The sequence below is a fragment of the Anser cygnoides genome, chromosome 4, assembly GCF_040182565.1.
Source record: "Anser cygnoides isolate HZ-2024a breed goose chromosome 4, Taihu_goose_T2T_genome, whole genome shotgun sequence".
NCBI classification, from domain to species: domain Eukaryota; kingdom Metazoa; phylum Chordata; class Aves; order Anseriformes; family Anatidae; genus Anser; species Anser cygnoides.
Window position 1 is genome coordinate 52,366,831 of NC_089876.1, and position 19,267 is coordinate 52,386,097.

At 35.7% G+C, this 19,267-nt stretch overlaps 1 long non-coding RNA gene across 1 annotated transcript in view; it reads left to right on the top strand.

The window, feature by feature from the left end:
• Positions 1-18,515, top strand: part of LOC106032374 (uncharacterized) — a 44,529-nt gene extending 26,014 nt beyond the window's left edge. The window contains exons 9-12 of the long non-coding RNA XR_010831170.1: positions 10,156-10,494; positions 13,686-14,542; positions 16,232-16,452; positions 17,085-18,515. This is a non-coding gene — a long non-coding RNA (uncharacterized lncRNA). The remainder of the gene's footprint in view (positions 1-10,155; positions 10,495-13,685; positions 14,543-16,231; positions 16,453-17,084) is intronic.
• Positions 18,516-19,267: the final 752 nt, after the last annotated feature.

The window sequence follows — 19,267 nt, forward strand, 5'->3', positions numbered from 1 at the left end:
GGGAGAAACTGTAGGGAAAAAAATGCTTCTCTAGAATCTAATATTGGATTAAAAAATCAGTTTGGCACAGTTCAAGTAGACTAGTCTACAGTACTTATCTATCACACCAGACTTTGGTGTCAATATCTTTGTAGATTTTTCTTTCCATATAGTTTATTTAATATCAGGTTTCAGTCTTATATTAGCTGATTAAATGTGGATTTTAGTCTTGTATTAGCTTTCATTACAGCAGAAAAATATTTGGTCTGACAAATTGGACTAGAAAGGGTGAGGGCTAATTTTTTTGATACTGAGTTGATCTGAGACCCACAGAATATTTTCACAAGGGAGTCAGAAAGAGACTCCATTTAAGAGAGGGAAGATTTTATTTTCCAGAGAAGCAAATACACTTAGAGATTTATTTTGGAAATCCCTGCTTTCATAAAGAAAGGCAAATAAACTGGAAAAACAACATATGTGGGCAGCAGTGACTTCTAAACATCAAGGATAGGAAAATCACATTATTTATGTTCTCTCTCTCTTTTTTTTTTTTAATTGACTATTGCAATTATGATTAAACAGAACATTTAAAAAGAGTAAGAAAATGAGTTTTGCTAGAAAAACACAAAAATACTACACCAGCACTGCTATGAATTTCTTAAACTATCCTGAGCTGAGGTTCTTCAAACTTATCTTTATTTCAATGCTTTCCTCTGCTCATGGCTCTGCTGTTGGGGATATTAATGGGGTGAAATATACTTTTGTCTTTAAAAGATTCATCTGGACAAATCTCATCCTCTCCAGAATCAATTACTACATTCCTTATTGTCTATTAAATTATACATAAGTGCACCAAGTGTAATTCCATTGATGTCTGGTGATTTCTTCATTCCTGTGAAGAAGATTTTATTTTCAGTTTATCAGCTTGTGATTTATGTTAACGAATAGATTATTTCTTAGTCCCCAAAGAATCTTTATAAACGACTCTGGCCTCTCTGACCACACACTTCTATCCTTATCTATTGCTACAAAAGCACATTAACATGCTCATACAATAGTTCATAGACACCAGTGTCTCAGATGAAGTGCTTTTATGTGGTTTGATTGAAAGATTTTCTCTGAGGGATAATCATATTCCTAGCTATTAGGAGAAAGAAAACAAAATGAAATTGATTGCAGCTGTATTGAGATACAAACAAACACACACACACACACCAAAAAAAAAAAAAAGGTGGCTGTTCCGTTTTAGTAGGTGTTTGTCTCCAATAATTTTTAAGTTCTATTTCACTGAAGTCTGTGTTTTCTATAAGTTATTGTCCTATCTTATGGCAGAAGTATGTACAGACTTTTTCTAGTTCATTTGGCCTCGTGGGAATTCCTAAGGATATCAATGAATCTGTGTCTTTTTGATGAAGAGAAACCCTGAATGACCACATTCTATGCACCCAGCACTGAAAAAATATATTTCAAAAATTAGTCAGTTTCCAGACTAATCCATAACTGTGAATCGGCCGTCACAATGCCAGTGATGTGGTGTTTGAATACTAGGTCTCAAAAAATTTGACGACACCCACCATTCATAGTTAGACACCTCATTAACTAGGCAGTAATGCAAGACTATCAAAAGAATGCTGGAAACACTAAAAATCATGAAGACATGGGAGTGCATCAAATCCCACCTTTTCCTAGAATTTCAACACCTACCTCTAGCCTGCAGGAGAGTTATATTCAATTTCCTCCTCTAAGATGATCTGAATACATGTTCCCTTCCCAAAAAATTGCCTTGGATTCACTTCTATTAGTGGTATAGAGATTTGTGCCACCTGCAAATCTCTCTTTCTTCAGTGCACACCATCTCACCCCACACTCCAGAAATCTGCTCCATGCATTGATTTTAGACAGCTGTGAGAGTTTCAAAAATTCCCTCTGTTCTTTCTTTTTAAGTGAGCAGTTCAGATTTGGGTACTGTGGAGATTTATCTATTCCAATCTACACCTCTTCTTTGAAAACTCAATTAAATAGTCCAGAGCTCTGTCTGATGCAAAAGAAGAAAACAAACAAACAAACAACAACAACAACAACAAAAAACTGTCGTTGTAGCCATAAAAGTAATAGTACATCCATAGACAATCTTAAGAATGTGGGTGTGCTGAAACTTCAGTAAGATGCAGTTAAAAGATTAGTAGACACTATGGAAGAGTATTTTTCATAATATGATCCTTTTAAACTAAGTAAAGAAGTTATAGCTCTGTTTGGTACCGTTGTTGGTCCACATTGGATTGTTAAATTCTTTTCAACAATTTATTTATAAAAGCTCTTCTGTTTCATTCTGTGCAATGTGTCCACTGCTTGATGCCAAGCTTCTGTTGGGAATCGTTTACACCTATGTAACATAGGAGTTTTAAAAAGTTATGTTTATGTAGCATTTTGCATCTACTCAGAAAAGGTGTAAATAATAACATAAAGAGTTGGGAAATGTAATTTTAGTCCTCTGATATTTAGAAAAATGTTACTTTGTCCCTGGGTTCCCTTTTGGCTGAAGAAAGTGGTCTCCTCTGGGGCAAAGTCCAGGCATTGGACTGGTTTGGTTCTCCCAGTGTCTGAGATAGATATGATGACCAAGCTATGTCAGGGTCTCTTTCTGCCTGACCTTCACAGGTCTCCAAAAATTGTCCAATAGACCTTTGACTCATTCATACATGTGCCCACCAAGGTACCTCATGTCACACCCCATGATATGAATTGTAGTAAACTCTCAATTTCCTGTTGTACATAACTACAACACAGATGTAACAAGCTGAACAGAAAATAAAATTTAGTAGAATAGAACAGAACAAAATAGTTCAATGGAAAGGGGCCTTCAAAGACCATCTAGTCCAACTGCCTGACCACTTCAGGACTAACCAAAAGTTAAAGCATGTTATTGACAGCATTATCCAAATGCCTCTTCAACACTGACAAGTATGGGGAATCAACCACCTCTCCAGGAAGCCTGCTCCAGTGTTTGACCAGCCTCACAGTAAAGACATTTTTCCTGATATCCACTGGTGCAGCTTTGTGCCATTCTCACATGTCCTGTCATTGGTTACCAGGGAGAAGAGATTAACATCTCCCCCTCCACTTCCCCTGCTCAGTAAGTTGTAGTGTGGCAAAGAAAATGTAAAGAAAAAGAAAGAATTACAACCTGTTGGGGCCACAGGCACCCAGATGAGGGCTGGACCAGACCAGGATTGATTTGTGTTCTCCAAAGCTTTCATAAAAGACTGAATCCAGTCTGCACTATGTGAGAGGAAGACCAGGGTCTATGCCCTCCCAGGGGAGGATGCACTTTTCAGTGCAGACATGGCCATACGCACATGTCATGCTGGCATTGGTAAAGCCCATTCCCATGTCTTAACAGCACAGAACAAAATCTGCTTTTGGTGATGAGAGGAAGAGAAGAGCTCAGTAGTTTAAATTAACTGCATATGTTTCTAATCCTGGTTTGCTCTATGCCTGGGATATATAAATTTGTCCCAAGAGCTTGTCTAAACAACTTCTTAGACTTCCTGTTGATTTGAAAGCAGTGTATAATTTAAATGGCAGGAGAACGGGGTCTCTCTCCTGTTCTGTTCTCTCATCCCATGTTTTCCCATAATAATGACATATTCTGTAGGCAGTCCTCAGTTAAATGCCTCAAAAAATAGAAAGACCAGTAAGAAAATAGTTAGACTGCCATCTAGTCTGGAGCCCAGATTGTAAACTAACGACAGGAACTGTAAGACAGAAATAATAGGACACTAATGCTCATTATGGGACAGGATACTACCAGGGTGTGCTAATTGTGTGATGAGAGTGACACCCTCTCTTTCTGATAGGAACTCTTCCTTCAACACTCTTGGAAAAAATGCATAGATGGTTTATGTTGTACTAACAAGTGGAGCTCTAAATCTGACATTTTCTGTTTCCCCATGTGTTACCAATGTAATCTTCTCAAGGCTGCAGCAAGGCCCACAAGACTTTTCTCTCCATGCATAATTTTTCCGTATTAAGATTTGTGATACTTAACAGATACTTTGAAAGTATAACTATTAAGAGTTTTTTAATAGACCACTAAACTGATGTTCTATACATAGAATTATTATTATTTACTACAATGATGAAAAATCGTTGATAATACAGTATATAAAACTAAGTAAGCAATACATTGTCTTTGAGTGGTTGGTAAAAACAGTTCTAATAATTAAATCAGAAAGATGGTTATCTAAAAATTAAACAAGTTGGACAATTTGTAGGTGCTTGTTAATTAAAACCCTTGATTAACATTTCCTAGTTAACTGCCAAGATCGTTTATAATGTCCATTATGAGAAGTCATTCAGAATAAGAATACACTAATAAGCAAATCTGAAGGACTATAGAATTTTTTTTTATTGTTTTTTTTTAAATAAATCCTCTCATCAATACATAAATGTGAACATACACACACGAGATTATCTAGCTGCCGTATCAGCAAAGCATTGCTATAAAATCTGCAAATTTCAATAACTGTTCACTGGAAAAAGATTATACCAACTGAATAATGGCCTCAGCAACGCAAGAAAAGAAAAAAAACCTTATGACTAGATTTAGAAAGCTGATGCCCAACCTGATGTGCAATCTATGCTTTATGTCTATATATATATAATTGATAGGTCAATGAATAAGAGAACTTCCCTGGTCATAAAATAGCTAACGGTACATTTCCATGGCTCCAAATCTCCCATTACTGTTAACAACTTCATTACTAACCAGATTTATATTGATTTCAGGATGAACATCAACATTATATCTTCTCTCTATAATTAGTTAAAAGAAAAAGATCCAATTTCTTCTGTTTTCTTGCATTCAAACTATGAAAAACAACTTTGATACGCTTATCTGTAGATAAACTAAAGCACATTTCTAAATGTCATTTGTCAAGTACACACTCACCTGTGCTAGAGATTTAATTTTAATTAAACTGCCTTTATTGATTACAACAAGCATGCTAGTAGTGTTTTTCTTTGGAAACTAAAAATCATGACCTTTTTGCACCCTAAATGAGTGCACTATGAGTCATATAATGAATTGCTTATGTGATAAAGTGATTTTAGTCCAGAATCCATCAAAAATTAGACTCAAGCAAATAAGTTGTTATGCCCAAGGAAAATTACTAAAAGCCTATAAAGGGAAGAACAGTTTTGCTGTAGTTCTGCTTTGTTTCTTTAATAAATTGAGATAATGATTATAGAAAATATTAATACCATAAAATAATATTTTTGAGACTATTTTACCATTCACCACTGTGTCTGCTGAAGGAGTTGAACATCAGCACATTGTTTTATCACATGCAACAGCTTTATCTGTGAATTTTCTAAATGAGTGCAGGGTTTGCTCCCATGAAATATCTGTTGATGCTTGGCCTAAGTGGTCACAATGACACTGATGTTGTGTCGCAAATTTTGTTTAATTGGCCCAGGTAAAGAGAGAGTAAAGATAGCTGCATGTGACACCTGCACATTTTTGTGTGTGTTTCAAGTCAAACTAAACTAATGGAAAACAAACTTTTTTTTTTTTAATTTATTTTTTTTATTCAACAGTTAATCAAAAATTGAGAAAGCTAGAAAAAAGTGGTTTCACATAATATTATGAACAAATTAGAATATGTCTTTTCTAAAAGCATGTAACTGTTTAAAGCCTACAATAGCATTTCTGTGCATGATAGATCTGCAAGGAAAACCTGCTTACATTTAGGCTGAAGTTATAACTGATGTGGATCGGGGCTTTGTACTGTGCTTCATGTGCTCCACAGAAATGTGTGTCTGACTGTGCAAAGTTTTTGCTGTATTTCATGGGCAAGATTGAACTTAACAGCTGAACTGACTGCTGAAAGTGGACTGCCAGCTTTAAAAGGACTAGCATTAATTGTGGCTGGGAGATGGTTTAAGAAGCTTCCGCTTCTGAATTTCTCATTAGGAATTCTCACCTGACTGGCCAAAGCAGCTGGAATTAGCATATGTTAATAGTTGAATGTGGGTTGATCCATGGCAAGGTTTGGGAGGTACAGCAAATTCTCCCAGCACAGAGACAAGCTCTTAGGTTCTGCTAAGAAAACTATTGCAAAACAAATGTTTCCCCCTAGTAATGACTGCTGTGAAGAGACAGTTTTCACAGCAGTTCTACATACACAGGTCAGGTGTGGAAGTGGAAACAATACAGTGTTATAAAACCCAGATGTAAAATTCAGTGTTTGGGAGCATATGAGAGACACATCACATGAAAAACTTGGTTTTCAGCTGGATGGGGGAACTGAAGACAAAATGGCTTTTGTGTAAAGCACACTCCCTACCTCTGAGGACATAATTAAGAAGTTATGTAACCAAACTGAAAGTCTTGTAAAACATAGCCAGAGAACCAATTTGTGAACAATTGCCATCCCTGTGGAGGATGTATGAGGCAGCATGATTTGCTTTGTAACTGAACTTTTACAAGGCTTGTTTGGAGACGTTCCCCCCAACCCTAGTGGAACAAGGAACAAACATATATCTTTCCTATACTTGAAACCATAACATACTGGGAAACAGTTCTGGAATTATTTATACTAGGGTTGAATTTTTACTGAAGACCCCATGCACCTTGGATGAGAGGAAGAAAATATTTCCAGGGTCTCAATCTTTTGCAGTTCTAAATGTGATGTTTTGTCAGGCAGTCTGAAAAGGCACTGTCTGGAAGCTGATAAAATGCAGTGATAAAGGGTTCACTTCCGATGTATCTAGGAGTTAAATCTTAATGATTATTATTTTAAAGGTTTCAAAGTATTCAGTATATAATTCTGCCAAGAGGAATATGATGAAATTTTAAAAGTTAAGAAATTTGTTTTTCATTTTACTGTAATGGAGAAATCACTGACTTATCAAATACCACAAAACTCAATGAATAAATATGGGATCTGACTGATATCTGGGAAGAATATTATGAGAAAATAAGTAATGTGCAAGAAATTGAATTGTCTGGCTGAATGCTGGTAATAAATTAGCCTGTTGATTTAGTTATGAAATACTGCTTTTGCACATGTTCACTTTCAGGTCTGGAATTATATTTTGCAATATATGTATATATAAATACATAAATATATAGAAATAATGTAATCAGTAATTTTCTTTTAAAACAGAGTAATTAATTAACGTTTGAGTTAAGTTTTGGTATAAAACTATTCTCTAAAGAATTAATATTTTATTTAAAGCAACTTCATTACAAACTAAGGTCTTCAATAAAAAAGCAGATGTATTAATTCAACAGTGCATTATATTTAGCTATGTATGCTAAATCATATCCTAACATCGGGTTGTCTTCAATGTGTTTTAGACAGTTTAATTTCTCATCTATCTCTGTATATTTCTTCTCAGTATGTTTTTTGTTTGTTTTGTTTTGTTTTGTTTGTTTGTTTGTTTTAAAGATTTCAGGGATCTTGCTTTCCATAGGCTTTGAAAGACTGTTGGATAACCCATAATCTTGGGTATTTTGGCACAAAAGTACAACCATTTATTTAAAACACAGTAATGTATTATTTAGCATGAACTGACATTAATTAGGAAATCAAGATGACTTCACAGGAATAAATGAAAATCTGTATATTAATATATTAATATGAAATGTAGGGTTTGATCTTCAGCATATATTAGAAGAGACCTAAAAGCACTGAGCTACTGTAGTGGGTTTTAAGTGGAATCTAGCCTGAGTGGTGTATGAGCTTCAATATCCCATTAGAGGGTAGTCTTTATGTGTCTCTTCCAAGAGGTGAGTAATATGGGTTTGAACTTCACCAGAGGGAAGCCAGAACTAGATGCATGTCTTCCACATGTCATAGGAGAACTTAAATAGCTGGAGAAAAGATGGGCAAACAGCTCTCCTCTGAGACTTCTGTCTTTTATGCATAAATCAGGCACCTTCTTGCTCTGTGCTCCAGACCTGTGCCCAGACTAAAATCTGTTGGTCTGTGACAATCTTAAGCCACAAAAACTGCAACACCATAGAGTTTATTGTTTTCTGGCATATGTTGCAGCTGAATGAAGGCTTTGAGAGTCAAAGTTTTTGAAATTGGGTGGACAGGGCCCAGGTTAAATGTGACTTTGAAATCATTTAAGAGGACAGAAAAGGGAAAAAAAAAAAGCAAACTATCCTAAACCACAGATTCTGGAAGTACTAATGTACATGAATAATTGTATCAATTGCATTTAAAGAACAAAAAAAGCTTGTGTGCAGATGTATTTATGAATATGACTTCTTGCATTTCCATTATTTAAAGTAGTTTTTAGATAAAGGTCTGACTTGTAAAAATTAAAAATAATGTACATTTTCACTACAGAGCTAACACATTTCTGGCTCTGGAATTCTGTGTCTGGTTGGATTCCATACTCCAGCTGTTCTGCATGTGACAGTTTTGTCAAAAAACATCCCCCCCCCCCCCCCCCCCCCCCCCCCCCCCCCCCCCCCCCAAAAAAAAAAGCTATTTCCTATTAGCTTCAAGTCTAGCAAAGCATTAAAATTACCTGTGTGGCATTTTTCTGCTGCTTTTGCTCAGTTACATCATTACATTTTAGCTCTCAAGATAAAAAGGATTGGCATCTGTTATGTAATACTTGCTCTTTTATTCTGCCAAGTGCCATAAAATCAGATATCTAATAGCTCTGGGTTTAGAAGTTCATTACACTACGGTGATATTGCTATCACTGTAACAATGTTATAATACCCTCCATGATAAACTTTTACAGTAGAGAGACCAATATTTCATTATTGTTGATGTGAATAAGAATGTCCATGTAATTCTGTGCTGACAGGTTACTGTAGTTGATGAGCTTATCAGATTTCTATCTTTCTAGCAATTCTCATTTTTATTCCAATCTTGCCAGTGTTCATGTTTTAACAAAACCTGAAAAAAACATTCTCTATTTCATATGTTTGGCATAAATCTGATTGTTACACTAGACATCTCTCTAAGTACATCTTATTTTTCAAGAAGATACTTTCATCTTGAATTAACTTTACTTAGCAATACTGTACCTTTTATATATATATATTTATTTTTCATTTAATTTATGTGATGACATTTAACATCCAGATATATGTTCACTAAATGGACTGTGCATATTGGTGTACATAGCAGAAACACAATTTCTTCACCTTTTCTGGCAGGGAATTAGATGTTCTGTGAGAAGGTAGTTTTGGCTATTATGCCAGAAGTGACATCAGTAAATTATAAACATTACAATGATTTTATATATGAGGAGGAGGGCACCATGAGAAACCTTCTGCAGAACAAGGCATATACAAAATCTTAACATTATGCCTTGCTGATTCAGGCAAGTTTTGTGGAAACTAAAGGGAGAATGCAAAGTTTCTTTTAAATAGCAAAAATGTTGCTTTTCAATTTTTTTATTTTTTTTTTTTTTTAAAGATTTGATGGCTTTGTAATATAAAGAAATTATGCTGCACATCAAATAAACCTAGAGATTTTTTTCTGTCAGGAAAAAAATGGAAAAAGTAATCATGAATGAAAAGACTCTTTAGCAAAGACACATGTAACTTGTTTTTATCTATATCCAGTTAGCACTTCCATCAATGGTCTCTAAATGTTACATCCTTCTTTTCTTAATGTAAATCCTTATCTTGAGCTATCACATTCCCAGTAGATGACATTTTACAAAGGCACCCCCTGGAGCTAAACACATCTCTGGAAATCAAGAAACTCTTGACAGATTGTTTTTCCAGCCAGTTCTGAAGGCAAAACAGGCTCTCCACATAGTTTAGCTAATTTTACATTAGGAACGTGATTCTTTTTTTAAGCTCACATGAACTTAAATGGCCATGTGCAATTATGGATGCTGATTGTTAAATGGAAACACATATTCAAATGTCAAAAAAACTTCTTGTGATAAGTCACATTCAGACTTCCGGAAACTCAATTATATTCTAATTTGACTTTCATTATAACCAATTTTTGCTGTCTCTTTATGTGTACAGTTTTTATTTTTGTTATTATTTTAATCTCTTAAAGTACTTTTCATTATGTTAATTGCCATTCTTATTGATATGCTTAAGAAATAATTGTAATTTTAATCACTTAATTGTAGTCTTAATTCTAACTAAAATATCATGAATTAATTTCCTTGTCTTTACAGGAGATGTGGTGAAAGGGAAAGCGTAGCTTGAATCACAGACAGCTCTGACTTAAATTATTTAGCGCATCAACCCCAAAACATTTAGAGCATCCCACTGTGATCCCCGTCCTGTATTGGGTGGCTCTTGGGTCATGCCTGTGATGGTCCATCATACAGAAAGCCAACCAGTGCTGATGAACCCAGAAGCAGTATGGCTGGTGTGTCCCATGTCACTTACTCCAAAGAGCTGTGAAAATGGGCTGAACACACATAGTGGCCATTTGCACAGAATTTGCAGCATCATGGTTTTCTGACAGTGGAGAACCACAACACTTCAGCTACACCAGAGCACACCAAAGAGTAAGTGGTTATTAAGGTGAGAATATATTTTCAGGAGAGGTGTTGCCATCTGATTCTCAGCATTAATATAATTATGTTTGACAGGAAGATTGTAATATAGAGACCCAATATGGTTTCCAGTTAAAGAAAGACATTGCAACTGACATTGCAACTGTAGCAAAATCATGCTGTTATCTGTGGGTTTTAGGTTGCAAAATTCGCTTTCTATGTCAGAAAGTTGGTGTTTCATTAACATTTAGAATGCAGATTTTTTAAGGACAGCCAGATGAACGAGTGTGAAAGAGAACTTATGTATTTATTTAAATGTTTATGCAGCTATGTTCTGTCTCCATGTTCATGTCATAGTTTGGTGGTACCTTCTGCCAGCCAGGACCAGAAGTTACTGGCAGACACACTGGCACGGTCTCTTTTGCTCAATGCACTGAAGAACAGAACAGAGAGACTTTCTGCCCTCCTTCACATCAGCATAAATGCCCTTGCTGTCTTGCTAAAGGAACACTCTTTTACTCATGGCCTCCTAGAAAGCCTGTCCATTTGTAGAGTTTTACACTTGTAGGTAAGCTAATTTCTGTGCTGGAAGCCTGTTTAAATCAGCCAGCTGGGAATCAAACCTCTGATCCCAAACTCTAAACCCACTCACCTTATAGAATAGAACCAGCTGCTTCTTATTCCTCTGTAAGAATCCATACAATCTATTACACAGATACATTAAAAGCTGCAGTGCTTTTGGTAAGTTCAAGATAATTTAGTTTTACCTGTTAAAATGCAATTGAAATACCAATAGGCACAAGCCTCAGGAAAAGGCTTTAACAACGGAAAAAAAACAAACAAACAAACAGGGATGGCACCTGTGAAAAGACATATAAAACATGTATGATATATTTGATCAACATCAGCCCCGTGGATTGGTGATAGAACCCTTTCAAGAAGAGATGTAACATTACCTATCTTTATACCCAATATCTTGGGCCTTTTGCAAACTGCACCTCTTAGACCAGAGCAAACCTGAGCTGAAATGAAAGTGCTCTTTGTACTTTTGGAGGCTAGCTCGACATACCATGTTTCACAAAATATACTAAATATTTTAAGAGGATCATCAGTAAGGTTAGGCAACACCATTCTTTTAACAGAAGAAATATTCTTTTTTTTTTTTTTTTTTTTAATCTCCTTGTGTTATCCTTTTTCAGTCAGGAAGTGTGTTCAAGGTAGTGGAGTATAGTTGTAATGAACATGTGAGATTATTAAATGTTTCATCTGTGTATTAATATTTAATCAACTACAAAAGCCATTTATTGTTCCTCATAGTCCTGCCCTAAACCTGTAAAGATTAGTGTTAACTATTAGTCCTACTATTTTCACATACTAACATTGGTTATTTTCTTGATATTCATACAAGTGAGAGTTAAATTATCTAAAAGTCTGTGTCTGGTGTAAGTTTGGGCTATTTATTTATTTATTTATTTTTACTTTCCACTTTCTTTATACCTCTCATCTTTGTGGTTTCAAGAGACAATCAGATGCTGTCTGGGTAGATTGGCCTTGCACTGAAAATCTGAGCAAATATTCTTACTTAGGAAACCCAACACTGATGAAGCTAGTATTTCGCTTTTAATGAAGCCAGAAATCTATAAACCTGTGCAAATTTTAGTACTTGCTGCTACTGCTGCTTGTTTTCCATACCGCTGCCACTCACAGGTTTTCAAAACCAGATTGTTTTATATTTTTCTACGTGTAATTAAAATGAAACCACCAATAATTTAAATATTCTAGTTACAGTATCAAATCTTAGTAACAAATACTTGTAAATAAATTAAACCTTCTCTAATATGATTCCTCTGTTTTTACCCTGCAGTCTGCATGTGAGTGAGGAATAAAAAGTTACTCTTGGTACTTCCACTCACTAGTACAAAATTTGCATAGATGGAGGCATTCAGGATTTATCTTTTCTAACTTTTCTGTTTCCCAATAGTTTTAATTATGATACTCTGGTCTTATAGCTGTTCCTCAATAAAAGTCCAGTCCTTTTATTTACTGTCCTACCCTTATTTATCTGCAGGCACATGCCTTTTTCTTTTCTCTCTGTCAGCCCAACTCCCTCTATCTTTTCCATTGTGCTTTCCCATGTGCCTCACCTAAATCCCTTTAATGACTTCTATTCCCTCAACCACTTCTTTCCCCTTGTATCTGCATTTTTCTTCCTTGCATGCCTATTGATGACATCAAATATTTCTCTATCTGACAGCATTCAGAAAGCTGTCATCATCACTCTGTCAGAAATGCATTATGATGTCTTTCATGCACCTGCTTCTTTCTCTAATCTTCTCTACATTCTTGAGAGGACTTTTGCCCTCAGAAACTCATCCATAGTTTTATACATTTTCCCTGGAGAAAGTAATGTCAATACAGCACACCTGGGATGGCATACTTAAAAGGCACTCTGCCTAGTGGGAGGTGTCCCTGCCCATGGAAAAGGTTTTGAAACTACGTGATCTTTAAGGTCCCTTCCAAACCAAACCGTTCTGTGATTCTATGAAGTATTTAACTATGAGGAACAGTACAACTATATTAAACTGAGCTAGTAGGGCTGCCCCAGGAAAACAGCCTTGGAACTGTTTCTGGTATAAGATAGGGTATACGTGACACTAAATAATGTCATATAAAATGTTACAGAAATAGCAAGTGAGATTTATGACTAGTTTTCTACATTGTCTCTTGACCAAAGTGACAGGACCTTTTCCCTCCAATGTGATCCTGCTTCAGCTGAATTTAATAATAAAACCCATAGAATTAATCAAGGGAACATTTCACGCTTTTGTTAAATAGCAATGGCTTTTTGAAAAGTCTCATTTACTGCTTCAGCTAAGTTCAAAGACCAGAGTCTGCATACGTTCTTCAGAACAATATTAGTTTTAACAGACTGCACTTGATGGTAGGTTTGTAGACCAAATAATTACTTATACATTAGTGTTTTAAGAATAATAGAAGCATCACATTTATTTAGTTTCCTCTGTCTTTTTAGTAATATAAAGTTTGTAATGGCATTGGCTATCAAAAAAGAGGTGTCAGCAATTTTAGGAAACTTCTTTTCTTTAAAGCATCCAAACCATAGAGGTAAAAGTTGTAAATTCAGTCTTATAATTTGAAATGTTTAGATTTTGTGTCTTCACTTTATTTCTGTTCTTTTCAAATAGATACAAAGGAATCTGAGTCACAGAACACTCCCTGGATTCTAAAAGTGAATACTGCAACATGCACTCAGAAGAATTCAATTTATAACCATGAAAAGAGAATGATCAACTCCACATCCAGCTCAACAGTATATATGTACACCTGCCAACAGCCAAGTATATTCATCATTAGAGCTGGATAGGAATACATGCAAGTGAAACAAAGCAGATCACACCACCAGCAAAAAAAAAAAAAAAAAAAGAGAGAGAGAGAAATCTCAGTATAAAAAAGAGAGAGAGAAATCATTATATTTATGTATTTTTTTTACAAAATTACCCACTGTAAAAGACAAAATTAATATTAATGCTAACAGCATGCCAGAATCCTGCTGTGACTAAGGAGGTGCCAATGTCATTCAGCTGCCCCAATCTTCTGAAATAATTCTAATAAATAAAGTATTCTAGAGCTTCTGCCACATAGAAAAATATGGATTTTCATTTTTAATACACGTTTCTTTGTGGCAACTCTTCCAGCTCAGTTTGGTTTGACGTACTGCAAACACACTATCGTGGCCCTCTTTTGGCTGGTAAAAATATCACACTTGAATTTCTTTCATATGGACCTACTGTCATTTTCTTCTCTTTGTCATCTTATAAATCTGAGCAGGAAATGATAAATAAGGTTTCCTATTTTATAGCTACATTTAGCAGTAGCCCATGGTTTAATCTGCTGGAATGTAACACATGGTGCAGTGCTCTTTTGGTGGTTTGGTGGTCTTTTCTCAGAAACGTTTAATTTCCCATTATCCTTTCCCCAGGGAAGCAGGAAATCTGTTAGACTGCCCCACCAGTAGACAACTCAGAGGCCAGCTAACCTGCCAGTGAGTAGATCATGCTGCAGTGGATGAATCATCAGTTTACAAATCAAGGTCACGCAAGATAACATGCATGGGGTATCTGCAAACATCATACATGTTGAACTCGAAGATGAAACAGTCTAACAGTGAGAGTGGGTGGGATAGTTTATATTGTTCAGATAAAGACTTGTATGTTGTGTTTTTTTTTTTGTTTTTGTTTTTTTTTTTTGATTGTCCAGTGCTTTGCTAGATTTTTCTGGTTGCAGTTTCCCAATACTTTTCATTGTAGAGTCTGTCAAATTCTGACAAAGTCTTTGTCAAGCTCAGTATAATTCATGAGACAGTAAATAGAATTCATTGCTTTGATCAAAGACTGACAGAATCTGATAGTAAACAGCCTAAAAAACAGAAAATTCTGCTTTGAGCTGGGGCGGGGCAGGGCAGGGGGAGGAATACTTTAAAAAAAATAATAATAAAAGTGCATTTAGGTATCTTGTCCTCGATGAGCTTCACTTTTCCTGGAGTGAAGTAAATTGACTGTAGGTAGGATGGTAGAACTTGGCTGGGGATTGTTGAGTCTGCATTTTGTAATAGGACAGAGGACTCCTTGCTAAGGGAGATCTCTGATTGTAGCTGATGGAGAGTTAATTGTCCCTGTTGCTCAAAAAGGAAAAAAGCCTGACCTAAGCAGAATGTTTCACAGACATATCAACCAGCAAAAGGACCATTTTAACAAATAGCGTTTCCAGGATTTTCTGATTTTCTTTTAGCTTACATAAAATGGAAGACAACGTCAACAAGTGAGGTAACAGCAACAGAAATTAAAGGGGGTAGAGACAAGAAGAATCTGCATGTAGTACAGCCACAGGTGTGCTATCCTTAGGTGACATCTAACATTAGGTGTCACCTGGTAGATCTCATAGATAAATAGGTCTGAAGATTACAGATGTGGGGGATGAAATAGATGTGAGCTTGTGGGGATGAGATAAAGTATAGGAGTAAAAATGTTGTTCAAGCAATTCAAGACTGACAGATAATCTTGGAACAAACAGGGAAGATTTTATCATGCCAGAAAGAAATCTGTGTCCCCAGAGTCAAGGCAGAAAGTCTGCTGGTGATAAATACAGCAGAGAAATGAGCTTACTATATGAGGATAAGTGCAGAAATGGAACATAGGCTCACAAGGAAGCAGATGTTGGTAGGTGATCCCATGGGAAAGAGAAAAGAGGTAAAAAGACAAAAATCTTTAGAGAAATAAAGCTGATAAATATAGAGGAAAAAATAGGTTGCTCCTTCAGTCCACATGGTCTTAGACTCCATCTAGTTGATGCCATTTGTAGTATCTTTCTGCAGCTGTCTTCTTGAATGGTAGCAGCTTCTAACAGGGATTAGATATAATTTCTCCCATTTTCTCATTTTTTATGGAAGTCTGGCCTTCATTAGAGATCATGAGAAAGAAGACAAAGGAGAACATTAGAAATATAGAGGAATGCCATCTGGATTTTGGCCTATGCAAGAAGAAAGTGCTAAGTTAAAAAAAAAAAAAAAAAAAAAACAACAACAACAAATAAACAAACAAAAAAAACCCGCAGGATTGCCAGTAAAGCAGATGCAGGAAATTAATTGTCAGAAACAGGTGGAAACTATGGGGACAGGGTACTGAAAGTAATACTGCCGGGAAGTGGAATATAAGATATTTATTTGATATTTCAGGTGCTGTAGGAGCAGACAGTAAAATAACGCTAAGGAAAATGGTCACAGAAGCCTTTAGGAGAAGTCTAGTAACCACAGAAAGTGAAAGTGTGTTGTTTAAAAAAAGAAGAAGAGAAGGAATTAAAATATATAAGACAACCCAAGGTACCACGGATGCTTTGTGGAAGATTTGATTGCTGGGCTGCATATGTGGAATATGAGATTTGGACTTCAACTGAATGGTGAGTTCAGTTACAGAAATAACCGTCCTGAGCCCAAATAGGCATAAACAATGTGAAAAACTTTAAGAAATGAGGAAAGAATGTCAGAAAAAAATCAAAATATCCAGAGACTGTATAACTAATCATAATATTAAAAAAATGACCCTTTTCTTCATTTACAGAAAAACAAGTGGTAAGATATAATTTTACCGACTCAATTATTTTTGTAATATATGGTAATATTAGAGAAATTTTACTATATGGCATTATAAAAACTGTAAGTTTATGTAAGTGTATTGCAGTGGAGAAAGCAGACAATGTTTTAAAATATATTCTCAGAATTTACTTAGAAGTATATTCAAATAAACCATCCTCAGCTGTTATGTAGCTGAACATGGAAAATGTCTTAATTCCAAAATAGTTCAGAAGTCTTAGAGTAGAGGTAAAGGGGGAATCAGCCACCTTCAGGTACTAGAAAACAAAAACACATTGTAGCTGCCACTCAGTGCATGGGAAAGGTTAGGTGCTTTAACCTTAATGACAGGCTACTTAAAATGAGCGTTTTTTTTATCTTTTATTTTATTTCTAGCATTTTATCTTTCCTATAAGAACTGCTAATGACAAGAACCTGACTTTAAATTCCTGCTTTCTAGGGACTGGAGTTTTCATAGACTTCAAGGTTACAGTGAAGTTTTCCTAAAACTCCACTAAATCAGGGAAGATCCAAGGGCAGGAGTGACCTTTACTCTTGAAACTGAAGTGGAAGAGAAATAGGCAATCTCCTTTGGCTTTACAGTGAAGTATTTATTGCCATGAGCTGCCCTGTTTTGGTTGCCAATAAATAACATAAAATTTTTAACTCCATCTTTCTTGTCCATGGAGTTATTCAGAAGATGGTCCTGAGAAAGAAGTTTGTTCTATTTCTCTTTTGGAGTTAGGTTACTGCAGAGATAAATGACAAGATTAACAATGGCAGAAATAGAGTAAGAATAACCATGATTCTGTGGCCGAGCATCCAAAGGTGAAAACCATATTCCAAACTATGATAACTTTTGCATCTTTTTCAGTGGCCCTTGATTACACCTGGATTGTTTTTTCCCATGCTTGGGGGGTGGGGTGTGGGGTGAGGGGGTGGGAATATTTTAGCATTTTTATATTTAAGAAAGTTGCAATTTTAAACTAGTGAGTAGCATTATGTTTCAGTCTTTCATCACTATTATAGCCCATGGTGTAAATCTGCACTATGAACTTGGCCAATCTGTTATACATAAGACAGATGGACTTTGTTGGCTTTGGACTCATCTGTGGCTTTGCCCCAAGCAAAGAACTGGTTTGCTGCCCCAGTCTGCATGAAGATAAAGAATATATGATCTGCCTCCTTGCTGTGCCCTGCTCTAATGAAAGTACTCACTACCAGGCCAATATCTCTCAGGATTTCACCCCTTACATAGGGGCTAGAGCTAAAGACTTTTTTTTTTTTTTTTTTCACTCTGCTTTTCCCATTGTGCTGCTCTTTAGGTAGTTAGGCAGGGGAGAAAGACAAGTGAGAATATTATTGCTCTCCATATAATCTGACTCATAGACAGACCAAACTACATCTTAACCAACTTCATGATTTTTGAATAAATTCAGTATGAAATGTATTTAATTTACTGTAAATTAATTATTAGCATTTTTAATGTTTCAGAAGACATCACTTTGAAAGTTCTTAAATAATATTTTAGTCACATTGAATAAGAAAGACAAAGAAGACTCTCCACTGTTAAAGCCCAGAATCCAGACATAAAATCTTGACTATTTTTCTGGTATTGCCACAGACATCTTTTTTGTCCTTGGGCAAGATATTTGTTCTTGGTGTCTAGAAAGAATATTAGCAGGCGCTTTCCTCTCTAAAACACAAAGCTTTTTTCTGGCATTAATCACCTGATCAGATATTTGAACTTCATTGATACAGCCTGGAGGTCTTTGGCTTTATGTCCTTATATTTCAGAGAGAAACTATTATTTTTCCCCTGAAGATTTCCATAAAGATAGGAATTTTTCTTTAAATCAAACAGAAAAGTGCATCCGGGTGTTTTACAGCTAGGCTACTGTCACTTTGTTCACAGCCCAAGCCAGCAGGGAGCCATGCAAATTTTAGCATTGATCCTGTGCCAGCATGCTCTCCTCCCCAGTAGGCTTTTGGTCTTCATTTGGTATAGCAAAGAAAGCTTGCATATGTTCAGATCATGGGTAGATCAAACTTCAGACTAAATCTAGGGGCATCTAGATGCACCTAAATAAGAGGCTTTTTTTCAAAAAGCAAGAAATGACACCTCTCCAGACACAACAGTAGGTTGGGTTCTAATCTACAGAGGAAATTTCTAACTTATTCTTCAGTGCTATGCACAAGTGATAGTCAAACTACAGTAAAGTGGTAAGGTCTTCATACAGAAGACTCATGTATGCATGACATAGCAACTATATAGCACTTCATACACTTTTAATCCCCCAGGTTCTTTGCTGGTATTTTCTGTTTGAGTGAATTTACACAATGAAGACATGAAATTCTCCAGAAATTTTATTGATCTAGAAACTGCTTTCCAGACTGTTTAAGAAAGGACCTTCAAAGAGTTGGGCCTTGCAATTTTGAAATATCACTTCTAAAAAGAAAAAGTGGTGTTGTTTCTCCCTTGACACAAACAATTAACTCTGTAAGACTGGGGAGTCGGAGGGAAAAGTGGCGACTTTTAGCATTTGTCAGCATAACACAGAGCATACTTATATTTGATCTTCAGAAAGTGAATGGGGGAAAAATATGTAAGACAGAACTATTATTTAACTTTCCAATCAAGTAA